We start from the raw sequence: 17,692 nt of genomic DNA on the forward strand, positions 1-17,692 counted from the left end.
CTTGTTTGCATAATCTTTAAAGTATAAACTCTATTTTATTCTTTGGAAAATAAAAAGAGAAGCTTTAATGGAAAATCCCTTACAACAATTGTGAAGAGAAGCCAGTACTTTGAATATCTGCCAGTAACACAGAGCTGTATGTTCCTGTTACATTTTTTCTCAAGGCCTATATGTGTGTTACAGTAATTGAATTTCTCTATAGTTCTTTCATACTCTATACTTCTGTACATTTTACATCACAATACACTTGCCAGCAAAAAGTAATGGCATACCCTTTTGCAGTTTTATGGCATTGTGAATGTGTGTAGCAATTAGACTGTAATAATAGGATGTCAAATGCTTCTTTAATAGCAGTTCTGAAAGCTATCTTTTCTTGGTGGAATGAATGGCTATTTACAAATTCGTTTATCTTATAAACTCTGGTTGAAATTGAAGAGAAAGAACTGACCTGCTCATTTAGACTCTCACACTGGTTCAAAATTAAAAGTCCTTCTCCTCTCTTGCAGAAGCTGAAATTCTCCTTAAATTAGATAATATCATGGTCAAAATCTTAGTTACCTTTTCTCCTTGGTCTCTGAGCTATGTAGCTATGTACAGAAGGATAAAAAGTGATTTCTTTCAACAAAAAAAAATTCTTTCCCAAACACATCTTTGATAAATTCATATCCAGGAATCCTTCATTGTCATTCTGAATCTGATTTCTGTAGTTGATGGCAGATGGAAGAGCACAGACTCCACCCTAGGGAAGTCTGTCATGGTCTCTGGAATGGCCCTTGATAGGACTCTGCGGTCAGCTGTAGGGCTGCTGAGCCCCAGGCATGCTCCAAAATGGAAAAATCACGGCTGTATATGAATAACTACATAGAATCTCAGAAAACAGTTTTTCAGCCAATATATTCTTAATTATGTCCACATGCTACAAAGCTAAAGATGTCTTGGGATATAGAATGGATTTCACAGATTTCTGACTTTTCTCACTAAATGATTGAGTTACATGTAATTTGTTTTTGTATTATCTGTGTGGGAAGTTCTGAAATTTTTCACATGCAACTCAAAAATTGGGTGACTGGTAATATAAATGCTACAATTCTGGCTATTAGTAGCATCGTCTTCATCCTTCTAAACTTCCAGTTGCACTAGGAAGTACGTTTCTTATTGGAATCCATTACAATAAGTTTTTGCTGTTCAAATTCACTCACTTCAGTCATTTGCATATACAGGCCAGCAAACACTGAAAACCAAAAGTAGTAACATAGTGGGGTGGATTTTTTTGGCAGGTAAGTAATTTTTTAAGTAATAGAGGAGATATCTGGCTAATTATTAGTGATAGAACTTTTCCTTGAGTCAAGAAGCTCAAGTACTCAACTGCATCAATATCTTTACTTTTTTTCTTATCCTTCTTTCTTTCTTTCCTTGTTTTTTTCTTTTCTTTGTTTTTCTACTTTCTTACCTTGTTTCTTTTTTGTTTCTTCTTTCCTTTTATCTTTTCCTAGAATTAAAGATCTTTTAAACAGAGGTGGGAGAAATATGAATCCATACAATTCTTTAAAAATGACATTTTTGCAAGATGAAGTTTGAAACTGCAACACATATTTTTTGGAGAAAACCACTGGTACCCATTTATCTATGACTAATGTGTTGCAATGATCGGTAAAAAGATGCACTAATGAAATAACAGCTCTCTTAATCACTTGATTAAAGTTGCAAAAAGGCTGTATGCAAGGGGCTGTGAGCCAAATTAACATCTGGCACATTATAAGAATAGAAAAAGAATAACTGAAGCTAAGTGGATGTCTTTGCAACAGGAAATTGTGATTCTCCTGTGATTATTTAAATTTATATTCTGATTTTTTTGAATTGCTTCTGTTTTTTGTTTGTTTGTTTGTTTCTTTAAAATTACAGGAAAGTAAGAGTGTGTTTTGAGGAAAAATAGACATAGAAATTATTTGTGAATAGAACTGATCCTGTGACAACCTTAACTCTGCCATGAAACATCCAATGCATGTAGTTCTTACTAGATGATCTGAACTAGGACTGGTAAAACATTTTTCTTAAATGTTTATTGAAGTGTAAAGACTTGATCAATGGAATGTCTAGAAATGGTGTGGTGGTCTGAGACCCAAGAAATCTGTTTTGTGCTCCAAATAGAACTGTTTAGTAACTGCATGTAATTATATATTCCTCTATGTGTATCTCATACCTAAAAATGGCAGTCAGTAATGTCTCGCCACAGAACTTTGAGAACCACCCATGGAAAAAGCATGGTAAGGGATATAAATTATGGCATATGTTTGCATATTTTCCACATGTAAGTTTTTATTAATCATAAAAGCTCAGAATTATGTGTAGATAAGAATATGAAGTGCCAGCTGTATAGGGGATTTATTTCTGGGAGGTCTTATGTTCTGGCAGAAAAAGTAGTATGCTAGATTCGGAAGAAGTACTATTTTCTGCCATCTTCACTGGAAGAAGCAACTTCAAGAAAGTAAATGGGGCTATCTTTCATAACACCATGCATGAGAAGCAAGTTGAAAAAAGATAACAGGACCACTGGACCCTGTCAAACATTGTCTCTGAAAGCTACTGGGACTGTATATTAATTAGGATATGTCAAGTTTGATCATACACAGTGCCTCTAAAGAGTTCCAGTTTGTTATGATCCCTTCCCAGAATTTATTTATGGTTGCCTTATCTTGTTATTAAAATTGAAAGCACTGAATTTGAGGGTGGAAATGTTCACTGGTGAAAAGTACAACAACAGATTATCTCTATAAATTCCTCCCAGAATCCAGCTTCCTCTAGTGGATTTTTTTTTTCTTATTCCTTTCAATTATTAAAAGCCTTAAAAACCTTTTTCTGAATATTCTTTAATTGATTGAAATCTCACTAAATTTTCTTGTTTCAAGAATTCCCCAGACCTGTAGACAGCCTGGTGAGTTACTGCTTAACACATTTTTAATCTATATTCTTTCCAGCTGTCACATAACAGTCTTCTGTAATCTGGGTACAATATATTCAGAGGTAGAAATACATTTTTTACACTTTACACCTGAAAGGCGTGAGATTTTCCATGAAAGCAGCTCCTTCTATTTTATGATTTGTTAAAAAAAAATAAAACAATCAGGAAAGGAAAGGAAAAAGGAAAAAAAAACACTTTCTGATTTATTTTTTTTATTTTTCTTTTCCATAAAGGCTATTGTTCAGAACTCTGAATTTCTGCTCTTTTTTGCAGAAGGATATGATGAATATTGTCTGGAATGCACCCCTTAATATCTGCACAGTGGTAAGACAGAAAATGAGTATGAAACCCAGTTGCTGGCATTTACTGAGATGTTATTTATATCTTGGATTAAAAAATGCCTGGGGGAATCATTATCATGGGATAATCAAATTCTCTGTTGTGTGCCATTAGTTAATTCTTTTTCTTTTTCTTTTTCCTTTTCTTTTTCTTTTTCTTTTTCTTTTTCTTTTTCTTTTTCTTTTTCTTTTTCTTTTTCTTTTTCTTTTTCTTTTTCTTTTTCTTTTTNTTTCTTTTTCTTTTTCTTTTTCTTTTTCTTTTTCTTTTTCTTTTTCTTTTTCTTTTTCTTTTTCTTTTTCTTTTTCTTTTTCTTTTTCTTTTTCTTTTCCTTCTTCTTTTTCTTTTTCTTTTTCTTTTCCTTTCTTTCTTTTTTTTAAATATAAAAATTTAAGGGAGTTTCCTAAGAGGTACATTATTCTATAGGTCTCTCTCTTTTTTGGCATTTCCATGTACTTTTCAAGATTTGCATTCATTTTACTTTGTATTTTGTTTAACATTATTTTTTCATGAGAAGGATTGATACATGAATATTATAATATAACAACTGACAATCTAACAAAATTAATGTTGATGCATATGACATATTCCATACTGTGAATATTATTTATTTTATGCATTAGAAGCAAAAAAATCATCAAGAAAATCAAGAGAGAAGAAAAATGGATTTTGGATATTTGGTGTTTATCCCCAGACTGGTTCCACTTTTTTGAGGTAGGTAGAGTCTGAGGCTGATCATCTCCAGGATGAGACTGAAGATAATTTCTGTGACTCAGCAATTAAGGAAAACAGCTGTGGACAGGTTCTTACAACCTTTACAGCAGACCTGAACTATGCTAGGGACAGACAGCAATAGACCATGGCAGGCATGTTACTAATCTGGGCCACACCACTGCCCATAATGGGGGCAACTGGAGATGTGTAGGAGAAAAATTAGTCTGTTTTCTTGGACAGGTGTGCAGGGATTACACAAATCCCCAAATTAATATGCATCTGGAAAGAAAGTTGTCATGCATCTCTTAAAGATTTTCAGTTTTTGTCAGAATTTGGCAGTTTGTGGTTAATTCTATAGTTAGACCTCAGAAAGCTGCTCAGAACATACATAATAGTGCTTATCTTTTACAGTGTATCGTATGTTTGCTGTGGGGAACAAATTCTTCTTCTTAGGTTCCCGTTGTTTTTCTTCTGTCCTTATACCTATTGTGGTTGGACTTGATGATCTTCAAGGTCTTTTCCAGCCTGGGTAATTCTATGATTCTATGTGTAACATAGCTTTCCTGATCCTATATATGTACATCTGAATTCTTTCCAGACCACCTATCCCTGCTTTTACTGACAACCTTGAGCAGCAAATAGAAAATAGGAAAAATTTTGATCTAACCTGGAAGAAGGATTCAGTGCTAAAATATTCTCAGTTTAGAGCACTGAAAAGACATAACAGATAGATTTGTTTCATTCATAGCAGAACACCCATTCTCTCTTTTTTATATTTTACCTTTTCCTTGGACTGGTTCTATTCATTGGAATGTAAGGCCAGGATTCTAGTGGACTAAATAATACAGCTATCAATGAGAAATATTAGATCAAACTTTATCTGGACAGGAAATAGAAAAAATAATGTAGTTTTGACATCATTGGGAGAAAAATACAAAAAAAATCTCAGTTTTATATGTGATTTATGTGACTGCTTATTCAAAAAACAATCCAAAATATTTGCTCTTTTCAAATTCATGGACTCAAATACATATCTAAAATATTTAGTGAAGGCTACAAAAGTTATTTCATATTCTTTACTGCTTAAGTAATATATCACAGAATTCCCCTTGTGCTTTAGTCTCACCATGCAGAACACGAGAAATTAGGGTGCTTCAAGTTCTATAGATATATATATTTTTTTCATGTCTGTCATTGCTTTTCTGTCTTCTAGCTGCTTAGAACTGAACATCTGGTAGTCACTAACACATAAAAAATGAATTTCTTCTTCCTCAAGCTGTTATCTTCTTTGACTAGAGAATCTAAAAATATCATAAGAAAAGCCCAGTGGAAATATAATTTGTTGTCTAATTAAGAATGCAAAAGGATTGACTTTAGAAATGTTATTTGGACCCTGATACAGTATTTGAGACACTGTAAACATTTTGCTTTTCATAAACCCTAGCAAGCTTTAACCCATTTTTTCCTAGCTAGTGTTCACTGAACCTCTGGACATAGGCTACCCTATGTAAACAAGTTTCTCTAATAGATGTGCAGATGCAGGGGATAGAGCAACTTCTCTGCGGTGTGAAAGCCCATTGTTCCCTGTTACCACATTCCTTGACATCTCCACTGTTTTCTAAAATTGCTCTTCATTGCAATCTGACTTCAATAACTTAAGAAATTGTGTTTATCTACTCCTTTCTGGAGGCATTCCCAGCAATAAATGCTGTGAAGTGCATGTGATGATACTGCTCCTTTACTTTCTTTACTTTACTTTCTCTAATGATTAGAAATTGTGATGCCAATCCTGTTACATTGAAATAAATGATTTTTAAACTCTTTGAAGTCTTTCTTTAAATTCAGAGAAGTCTGGTTGTGGAATACAGTTTGATGATGTGCTCTACAGTTCTAAACTTTAATAAGGTCAGGGAAAGTCTATTCCTCTTCATCTGCAGCTAACTTCTGTTAGGGTAAATTGAACACTGGTGGAAGCCATTTTAAATGGATTGATCTGCTAGCAGTTAGAGAGCACTAATTCCCCTAGCAAGAGAGAAAGTATCTACAACTACCTGACACATTTTCTTGCCCATAACATGTGTAAGGAATTTTTTTTTTTCCCTTTACTAAGGAACGAGTGCAAAAACTAGACAGTGAATACAAGAAGACTGGTCTATTCAGGAAAGTGTGGTTGTGAACATGGAAGACAGTGTTTTAGGATCAGCCTGGTACTTTGTAATTATTCCTTGCTCAGATCTCCCAGCTTAATTTTCATAGGTTGTCCTTGTCCATAGTCAGGTTTAGAAATCTCATCCAAAGAGTACATCTGCAAATGGCTGCATTTGATTTTTTATGACAAAAGTTTGCAGAATTCTTCCTTTTTCTGGAAGTGTCTTTTCCCTCTGTACTTCTCTCCCACTCTCTGATGTAGAGTACAGAAATGAGTGCTCTGTTGCAGGATGATGAAACTTGCTTATTTAAAGAAACACTAAGCAAACTCTTCTGGGTTTGAGTTTGGAGCAGTACAAGGGTAACAATGAAATCCCTTGAGGGTAAGAGTGCATTTCAGTTAGTGCTAGTAGCCAATGGTCAACAGTGATCTGACAGCAGGCATCTGAAAACTAATCATTTGTCTTCAAATTTTCCTTTGAAGTCCCTGTAACATTTAACTTCTATTTTATTTGGATTAATAGTTACAATAAAAAATAAGAAAAATTTTTTAAAAATCCAGAAGTTCACTCCAATTCTAACCACCAAGGACCAAAATGAATAGACCGTAGTGGACAGGAGGAAAACCTTATGACTTAGTCATCAGTTTATGAAAATTAATAGAATTGTTTATATTCAGTTCTCAAATATCCCTTGACGTTTTCAGCCAAATGGCCTGTGCATATCTAAAGCAGAGAGAGAAAGACAGCATACCTTTTTTTGTTTTTAATTTTATTTTAGGAAGAAATTCAGCAGAACTAAACTCATGAACTCATTTTATCTTGGTGAAAAGAAGTGAATGTCAAAATGAAATCTTCAGCAATTTCTAATTACTAAAATAATTAATAAAACTTATAATAGAAACCTTGTCAATATCAGTACACTCAGAGTCATAAGAATGCCTTGAGTCATGAGTAACTTATATTCTTAGGGATCTGCAGTCCCTAGAGAAGGCTTTAAATGCAGCACAAATCCACACAACTGTTATTTAATGGAATATTTCTATTTATCACAATTCTCATGAAAGCTTTTTTTCCCTCTTTCCAAGCGAGTGTAAGATGGCACTAAATTGTCACACGGGTATACTAATAGCACTACTAATCCACATTATAGTTTAATAATGGTACATTTCAGCTCCTTACAGAGAAAGTAGGAATAGGCTCATAGCTCCCTTTGGTCCTGATATGCAGTGCTGTTATGTTTCACTGCTAGACTGTATTTAACTCTTTGTGATGAAAGATGGCCGTTGCTCAGTACAGCTGACCAGATGTGCTATAGCACTTTTTAAATGTATTTTTGTTTGTTTGTTTGTTTTGTTTTGTTTTCTATTTACAATCACTGAACATCAGTGCTCCAGCACTTGATTCAGAATGCTAAATCATTCCTTCTTGGGTAGATTTTCATTTGATTTTTGTTCATCTCTTTTATTTAGGCTAAATTTGAAACATAGAGTCATCCTTATCTCATGTTCAAAGTTTTATTCTTCATGAGATTTGATGGTGAGCACTGAAGCGACTGTGCTGAACTGCTAATATGAAAAGAGCAGAAACACCGATGCAACTGTCTCATAAATTAGGCAAGTTATCAAAACAGTTGGAAGCAGGTAAGCATGAGAAAATAGTGAAGGTTTCAAAGGATAGATGCATTACTGGATCCATGTTTTTCACTGGGAGAAAGGGACAAAGATGGAAACTGGAAGAATTGGTATTTTGTGGCTTATGATTTTGGCCCTTACTTATATTCATCATCACATCTCCCACTGTTGCTAGAGATTCCACAGGAATTAAAGAAACCACAATGTCTCTATGAGAGCACTGTAACCACAAAGGTATGTTCAGTGAAGCTGTCAGTTCTTACCAGGTGCCGTACTTACCCAGAAAGGATCTCGTTGTCAGTATTTGGCCCTGACACATTGTTATTACCCAGGTAGCTGATGGCTCAGTTGAGGTGTATCCGGTAAGAAATAGTACCTAGAGTCTCACAAGGGGAGAAAGACCTGGATCTGATGTTGCTTATCTTTGGTGAATGTCTGCAGCAGGAGTTTGTTGATGAAAACTGAATGAACTGAATGAAATTAATTCATTCTGGCATCTCTTCTGCCACAAAGAAAATGCAAGCTTGGGCTAACTATTGACATAAGTAAAAACATTTTGTGTTTTGCTAGTCACCTTCTGCCTAAGCAAGCATACTTAAGGAAATTGCACTGCTTGCAAGATATTTGCAGGGCAAAGGCAACCTGTTTCTATTCATCAACCTGTGGATAAGGTAATTCACCTGTTTCTCATTCAGCTAAGAAATAGATCCTTCTGGGTAGTAGATGGCTTTTATGGGACTAACAGAGATCAGTGTGGTAACAGACTGGTATTTCTTTACAGATATCAAGGGACTCTAGTAAGAAGTCTCCTGAATAAATATGATTAAAACCTCTTAGAGCCAGATGAAGTAAGTAAGTCTGTAGAGTCAGGTAGAATTACTTGCTTGCCTCTTCTAGTCTATGCATTCACTGCAACCTATTCAAACTGCTAGAGCAGAATGGGGTAGTCTCATGAGAAATGTTGGGGGAATATGTTCCTTCAGTATTCTTTTGTGTTAGAAGGAGAAAAAAAAAAAAGAAAAGAAAAAAAAGAAAAAAAGCTAACGATGTCAAGTCATAACTGTGATAACAATGTCAAGAACAGTCTAAATTCATTTCAAACTCAATGGCACAATCAATTGTACATTGTACAGATTCAGGAGAAATTTGAAAATCTGCAAGACAGAAGATCAAATTTGTGAATGCTATGTTTTCTAGGAGGAAATGGAAGAGAAAATATACTGTCATTTTATAAATTATTTGTAAAGAAAATCTTTGTAATCAAGTATGTGTGTCTCTGTTTCTTTTAATTAAAAAAAGTAGAGTGACTTCTACTGCCGACATATCATCTAATGTAACAATAGTTGGCTTCTCCAAAATATGGAGAAGTTTTCAATATTTGCTGGGAATGAAATGTAGGGTAGATGTTAAACTGAAGCAGCTGGATTTTCTTGGTAAACTCTGACCAAAGATCCAAAATTTTGTCTGTGAACAAATTTTTAGCAACAATAGAATCATACCAGTCTGCTCCCACTGTGTATCCATTTTTTCTGCCATTCTTTTGGTGTTTTCTTGGAGGACAGGGACAGCCAGTTTACTTCTGTACTGAACTGTGAATCTTTTACTGCTCTTTTTACTGATATATATCTGAGAATTTTTATTGGTTTATTTTTTGTTTGTTTGTTTGTTCTTCCATTTTGCAAAATCATTGTGTGAACTTTGCATCAGCCAAATATTAAATAAAGAAAGGAGGTCTTTTGTTTCTGTTACTGATTTGTCTTGTTTCAGTGGGATCACAAGGGCTCTAACACCAGATTATCTTAAAAGGATTGGGTAGCTAACAGAATGTTTCAAATTCTGCATTACCTTTGTCTTTTTCCAGGTTAGAAATAATAGGAGAAAGCTGTGTGCTGCTCTCATCCTGCATACACTAGTATACGATGTACTTTTGGTTTTACATTTTGACATTCATGCTTTCTAAACAAGCATTCCCATACAAGTAAGTCTGATTCTTCAGTTCTGATCTCAGTGGCTAGAAAATACTGGGCTTTCTGTCAGTAGTGATTAGGTGTAAGCAGCAGTCATCTGTTGTAAAACCCAGTAAAGCTCTAATTGTCACTGGAATTCTTCCATCTTAATATAATTAAGGTGGAGGAACAATATACCATATTATGTAACTGTCAGAACACTCCGATAAATTATTTCCATCACCAATAGCTCATTTGAACAGCCTTAAAATGTGCTCTTGTTCTCCATAACATGACTGTGGACAGTACAAGGAACAAGCCATATATATTTAATGTTGCCCTACTGGTTGTGAATGCAAAAATAGCTTGATTTGAAAGGAGAAACTTTAGAAACTCTTTCAAGACTAAAGTGTTCATACAAATCACTGTGTTAATTATATAGCCCTCAAATTATTCAAATAGTCTTTTTAGTGGTGAATTAATCAATTTTAATCACTTGAAAAATAGCTTGTAAGTTTTTTTTTTTGTTTTTTTTTTTAATATAAAAATGTGTCAAACTGTTTAAAATTCTCATGGTGAGCTTATATTTAACAGTGCTGTTTTATTTCCTTTTAATAGTGACAGATGAGAACTCCGTATGTTATTTTGATGTTGAGCAACAGACACAGTAGGTGATTGCAGGTGTAAACCTCTTCCACTGGGTTCCAGATTCTTGTAAAGACAGGTAAAGCAATAGTTTATATTTCACATTTTTGTGTTTCATTTTAGATGCCTTTGCCACAACAGCCTAACATGTGCATTAAAACCTCTTTTTTAGAGCTGTGGATATAAGTGGCTCTCTTATCTGAAAGGATGGCAGAAAACAAATCTCAGGATGAGGATATGGGAATGCACCTGGATCAGAACTTGTCATTTGTAAATTGTTTGATATACCCAGATCTGTTTATTACAAACACAAGTATATTCAAATTCTGATGAGTGTTAGCACAATTTTAGGTATTGATATGGCCGGCTCTTATTCCTCCCAGTGCCTGCCCCCAGATCAGGCATATCTAGCCAGTGGCCTAGGAACAACATGCTGCTACTGTTCAAGTTGTACTTAACATATCTGGGTTCCTTACTGAATTATTGACTCCCAAAATGTCCAAATACTTTTATGATTGACATAGCCAGAACTCAACAAAACTAATCAGTCATCACAAGGCCATGTCTCTAAGAATGTTTTAAAAAGTGTCAACATTTATTTTTATGAATCTTCTCAGCCCAGAATTTATGAGCATGCATGATCAACAGCTCCAACTAAATATTCAGAAAGAAGTGAAGCAGTGTAACAATTCCCATTACCACAGTATTCCAGAGCTTATGCAGTGGCTACCTGCAACACATCAGGATCTAATCATGACATAAATGAGGATATTTAGTGTAGCACTACTGTGAAAACTAAATTTTTAGAAAATCTATAGAAATAATTGGTATCAGGGTGGGAGTGAGAGGAGGAAGGAGGGGAGGGGAGGGGAGAAGGCGGAATGTATTTTGCACAGAAGTGTTCATTTTCTTTCTATCAGTAATAATGATTGGGTACATTGCTGCTTCTGTGTGAAGCTACCAGCTAACGCTTTATTGATGAACTAACCACAGAACTATTTTATGGTATGTTTGCAGTGGTCCAAGGAAGTGTAAAACAAACACTTTGTCTTGATACACACAATTATGGAAATAAAATGCAATTTTGTGTCATATTCAATTTCGGTTACAGTGATATAGCAACAAATAGAAAATGAGAGCAAGATTTACAAATAAATATTACAGAAATATTCTATGTGCTTTCACTTTGAGATTAACAAAGAAGTAAGGACTCAATCTTTAAAATGCATGGCATGTGTTCATGCATTCTTTCCAAAACCTGACTGTTTTTCTGGGGGGGTGTTTTTTAAATTTTTTATTTTTTGGGGGGGAGGGGTGGGGGGGGGGCATGATTTTCATTTGCTGAAATATATTTGGTGCAAGGACTGACAAAAATTAAGTGAATAAAATGATTCTTTTCAGAATTACCACTTCATACTAATGTTTTCATGTAATATCTTGAGTTTACAATTATTGATTACATATTCAGTGCAAGTATACATGCAATGGAGGCATATAATCTGCATTAAGTGTTCTAAATTTCTTGCAGTTCTTACTTGCTTTATCTGAGATGCATAATGATCTAAAGATTAGGCTCTGATTGGGTTGAGTGAGTAAGAGGTTTCTTAGTGCCAGGGCCTCTCCAGGAATTCATTAGCAACAGGTGATAGAATCTTCCTCAGTACTTGCTGCAGTGGGAGAGGAATAGCTCTCTTCAAAATATTCTTGTTCATCATCCATGACATCTGTTTCATTAGTCACCAAGGAAGATAAATTTTTAAAGGAATACATGATTTGCAGTTTTGGTGCCACTCCACTTGGAAGCAGCAGAATGGAAAACAAACTCCTTCATGGACTACTTCTTGAAACAGCACCAAATAATTAGTAGAAATAATATCCATTGCTAAGTATTCTTGATGTGATATCAAACATATATCATAGGGGACAGGTACAATGTACCATAAATGAACTTCTATTTTCATTCTCTATAAAACACTTTCTATTTCCTCCCATTTATGTTTTACTGCTAGCATAGAAGTGAAGACTGTATTTTAGATTTACCTGGCCACAGTATCGCTGCCATTGAAGTGGTACAACATAAACTGTTTGGATGTGGTTTTTTTTCTGTGTTGCATACATACATACACACTTGGTTCAGTTCTTTGAGCACTAGATATTGCTCTTCTTAAGAACTCTGACAAAAATTTTGTATGATCTTTTTCTGCCTTCTTGAGACAGGACTTATAGCATGCATATCTAACTTATCCACACTATACTCTTAAAATAGTTTATGAGAAATCTTTCTGAAATGTTTTTGATCTTTTTACATGGTATTTTATTCAGGAAGGAGCCCACACACCTTTGTCTGATTCACTATGATCAAAAGGAACAATGTGAAAGAGTCTGTAAGTTGGTCTTTAGACCTGAAGGAAAGCTGACAACATGGAGAAATCCTTTGCATACAGGCAGGACTCAGAAATTTCAATAAATGCTAGTGGTGAAACTTTAACTGCCCGGCAATGACTGACACAGATGTTATTTTTGCAGATAACAGTCCTATGGTACATGAAGCATTAGTCATGTCTTTTAAATAATTCAAGAGAATATTAATATCCTCCAACTGCCTTGGACTTAAGAGTGGCAGGTGTGTTTAAATTACCTTCCAGGGGGTGGGGGGTGGGGAAGAAACAAAACACAAAAATACCAACAACCAACGGACTATTCAAGACATAAATTTACTTCAGGACCACCAGATTTAAGTACCAGATCCTCCACAGCTTTTGATCCAAAGGAAAACTTTGATATACCTTACATGGATGGACAGGTCAAAAGAGACTTTGGTCTCTTCCTAATATGTATTGATGGAAATCTCTTCAGAAGAAAAAACTTCTATTAGTGTGGAATGGAAGTTCTGGAAAGGGTCCTCTGAGGGACCTTTAAAAAGACTGTGAGGATTCAGTCTGCCAGTGGCCTTTCCTAGTTTCAGTCAGGAAACTGCTGTAAGAAATGAGAGTTAAAAAGAGCTAATAAAACAAATGTGCTGGCAGGCAGAGTGGTGTCAGGAGGACCCATTTGACAAATGCTGTTAAGGGAGCTGGAGGCATGCCTTTTTCAGAGATGGACTGTATGTTAGGCTGACAAGGACGGGAGAATGGGATTGTGCTCCTGCTTGTGGCATGCACCTTGCCCTGCCTCTACCTTACCACCTCCAAGACTGCACAGCACCCAGCCTTTGTCATGCATCTCTTTACAGTATAGGAGATGTAAATGGGATCATGAATATTAGCATGATGTTGGTGATGTGTGAAAGGTGCATGTGCTTGTTGGTTGTTCTCTTCCAGCTTTTGTGTAGTTTTGATGCCATGCTGCTTTCACTGCTGCTGCAGCCTTGTTGTGCTCCTCACCTGTCATGCTTTGTTTCATAGATGTAGAAGAGAGAATACTTTTTTACTCTGCAGTGTGGAGGAATACTGCTATCTCTGCCTTCTGCAGAAATTAAGTAAAACTCTAGATACCTTCCCTCTCTGAAACAAAAAAAAACAAAAAAAAAACCAAAAAAACCCCAAAAACCAAAACAACAACAACAACTACAACAACAAAAAAAAAAACCAAAAAAAAAGCCAAACACCTTCAATTTCAGTTGTCTGTTACCTAAGTAACAAGAAACAGCTTCTCCTTGTTCATCATCAGGAAGCACTGTGAGATGGAGTGAAATCCAAGCACCAGGCTATGCTTGTTTCACAAATGCTTTCACCAGGTATGAATGACAGCTTGTTTGAACTATTTCAATGGCTCAAAAAGAAGGAGAACAACAAGTGATCACAAAATAAAATCTTCCAAACATCAGGGATGCAAAATGGGATTTTGTGGCCAAATACCCACTTAAAAAATGTTTACAAATTTAACATACAAAGTAAAGACATAACTATTTCTGTCACCCATAGAAAATCCATGAGCACAAACTTCTATAACTGGAGGCCAAACTCCCTTTATGGAGAAACTACCCATGTCTGCATCTGGGCTGCTTTAGGGTGGCATTTCACCCTGCAGGCACAAGCTGCAGCAGCTCCTTGGCAGCTGCAGCCCGTGCCAGCTGTACCAGGGCTGCCTGCAATTTTCTCAGGCCCTGGGAATGTGATCAGGAGCTTCCAAAAGTCCCCAGTGTCCTTGCTTTGCTGTCCAAGCCCTGGAGACGCAGCTGAGGACATTCTGCTTTGTGTTTCTAGGTAATTCTTTTATTTTCATTTAAACAGTAAATTTGGAAAGAGCAATGGTTGGGCTATCTCTTCAGTACTTTTGCATTCCTTTGTGTTCAGTCCATCTGTTTTCTGCTATTCCAGGGAGGCAGGGGGAAGATTAAGAAGGACATGGTAAGTCTTAGCGGTATCTGCTGTACAAACAAGTATTCTTTATGGTTTGTATTAGAAAGTTGACTTGGACGTATGTTGGAGCTTGAGCAGGAATCTGATGTGATTGACAGTGACAAATGGTGAGGTCCTATTCAAGGAAAATTAGTACATACCTGCTATGATGAGTAGTAAAGGAATTAATGCTCAAGTTTATTTCTCCTTTAAAAGATCCTTTATTTTTCAGAAATACCTTTTTCAGTTCAGTTGCAGCTGTCAGCACTGATTGGGTTGAATTAACTAATTCATATATTTTACTCATGCTCTGTAAAATGTCTAAATAGCCTAATGAGAAATGTGTTTCAGTTTTCTTTTTAAATAGCGATAGCATTGACAATAACAAAGCAGGTTCTTCATCTACAATTCTCACTTTGATCTGCCCAAGACTGTAGTTTGAATAAGGGAGAGAAAAAATAAAAAAAAAAAAAAAAAAAAAAAAAGGAGGAAACAGAAAGAAGTATAGTTACTATAGTTACTGTTAACACAAAAATATGTTTTCTTTAAAATTCTCTATTTTCATAGATTAGTGTGATATTATGCAATTTACTTCCCATGGCTTGTAGTTGTCAAGACTTTTGCCTTCTTTATACCTTTTTCTCCTTTCCTCTGTATCAATCTCTCTCTGCATACTTGTGACAAATAACAGATGCCAGAGAATTTTTTTGTCACAGCTTTGTGTACTGTTGAGTGGAAGACTGACTTTGTGGCATGGAAAGGGTTAAACACAGCTGCAGCCTTTTGTATTACATGAGTCAAGGAATTATTTTCAATTGGACATAGCTGCCAGTTCAATTCCAGGAGCTGATATCTGTCCCATCTGTGGAAATGCATAACTGTACCAAGTTCTGATATTCCAGGGAAAACATGGACTTTGAAAGTATAGAAAGATCTTCTGTAAATAACAGCACAGGAGAGACAAAGTGTTTTCATGACTACTTAGAGACACAAACTGAATCACACACATTCGGGAGATCTAGGAGAAGTTCTACCAGTTTGCAGGAAAAGATTAAGGCATGCAAATTTCATTATCTAAGTCAATCTCCATAATGCTGTTTGTTTAGCCTAGAAAAAAAATTTTTTTAACACAAATCCTTAGTGTTTCCTCTTATAAGAGCTAGGGAAGAATTAAAATCTGGTACTCCTGAGGCCTTGGCTGGAGTGATTTATGAAGTCTATCTTTTCTAATGTGACTGAGAAGGACAGGTCAAAGCCTGTGTGCCTAAGACCACATAAACTTTAACTCAGTACAACATAACATAATATAACTTAATGGAATATAATGCAAAAAAAATGTAATAACATTCCACAAGCAGAAGACAAATAACTAAATGAAAATAAGGTGACACTTTTCCTTGTTTGTTAGGGTCAGACTAAGTAGACAGTCTTGAGCAACCCCAGTAGAGTTTACAATAGTGAAGATATGTAGAGAACTAATTTTGCCCCATGTTTTTTTTCAAGGTACTTGGCACAACTACATGTATTTTTCTTTGTCTTTTTTGGCTGCTTATGTCAGCATGCTCAAATATGAGCATATCTGGAAAATATATATATTTTTAATGCTGATTGCTGCAGATTTTTATTTATTTATTTTTTCTTTTTAAGAGTGAGATCTGAGATAAACTTGAAATGTCTCAGTGTAAATTTTCAATTGGGTCTGAATTTTGGAGCTCAGAAGCAACTCACATATTTTGCTACATATATTTGTGTGATGAATGAGGGCTACTATGAAAGTAATGCTCCTTATTTTGGCCCATGATATCTGTGGCAGTAGAGGTTGAACTTTCCCATCAGTACCCCACAACAAGTTGTTGCCATGTGACAGATGGCAGCAGAGGGGTCAGTCAGACAGAATGGCATCTGACAACAAAGTGTGTATAAAGCAAAGGTGTGCCACTGAATTCCTCCATGTGGAAAAAATGGCACCCACTGACATTCATCAACACTTGCTGAACACTGGTGGTGACCAAACAGCAGATGTGAGCATGCTAAGGCAGTGTGTGGTGCATTTCAGCAGAGTGGTGACAGTAACAGTGATCACCTCTTCTGGTGCAGATTTTTACAAGTGTCTCATACAGGCTCTTGTTCACAGTTGTCAAAAATGCATAGATTATACTGGTGGTTATTTTAAAAAAGAGTGTCTTATAGCTGAGGATATGCTCTATCATATAGTGTTGCACTCTATGTTGTAGTTTCCATGGAAATAAATAAGTGGCACTACTTTTGGAGAGACCTTCATATTTCTGAGTCATGTGATTTTAAAATAGGAAATTGTTTTCAAACAAAGTTTTGAAAATAAGAAATTGTTTTCAAACAAAGTTTTGAAAAAAATATTATTTTTTCCCCTATTCTTAAACAAAAATATATCAGAAGGCATGTAGTCATCTTCCTTTGAAAGAGTATTTTTGATCAGGAAGCACTCTAAGTTTGCTAGGACGTTAGAACTCTTCTCACTCAATATTACGTCAAAGGCAGCTATTTTTGACTACTGCTATATTCTGTACACCATTAACCTTGGATGCAACTTTTCTATGGAAAAAGACTATTGAAGTGACTTTTTGACATTACATCTTAAAAAGGATTCAGTTTCAGGTATACCTTCTTCACTACCCTGGAGGCACTCTGTGAAAATTTCCTAGATATAAAAGGAAACACACAAGTATTGTAATAACAAAATATCCATTTAAAATAGCAAGAATAAAGTATATTAAATGAAAACAAAACAAAACAAAAAACAACATCAAAAACCAAAAAACAAAACAAAACAAAAAACAACCAAGGCACAAAATATGGAATTGCTAAATCTCATTCAAACTCATCTAAGTTGGCATGCATGCTTCCTGAACTTATCTTAGTATCACAGTAGAGTTAGAGAAAACACACCTAAACAAGGAAAGTTGCTCCATACCACTTTTTCTTCACTGTCTCT

General features: G+C 35.4%; 1 protein-coding gene across 5 annotated transcripts in view; it reads left to right on the forward strand.

Annotated features, from left to right (window-relative positions):
* The first annotated feature begins 14,486 nt into the window (after window positions 1-14,486).
* The window catches only part of TRDN (triadin), a 139,185-nt gene continuing 135,979 nt past the window's right edge, over window positions 14,487-17,692 (forward strand). For 2 of the 5 annotated variants that reach the window (XM_032443724.1, XM_032443723.1), the window contains exon 1: window positions 14,487-14,586. The gene's annotated coding sequence lies outside the window, so the exon portion shown is untranslated. Of the gene's footprint in view, window positions 14,587-14,700; window positions 14,731-17,692 lie in introns of all 5 variants that reach the window. The other 3 variants (XM_032443725.1, XM_032443730.1, XM_032443726.1) reach the window with 3 other exon arrangements.

This window comes from Coturnix japonica, chromosome 3 (genome assembly GCF_001577835.2).
Source record: "Coturnix japonica isolate 7356 chromosome 3, Coturnix japonica 2.1, whole genome shotgun sequence".
In the NCBI taxonomy this organism is placed as follows: domain Eukaryota; kingdom Metazoa; phylum Chordata; class Aves; order Galliformes; family Phasianidae; genus Coturnix; species Coturnix japonica.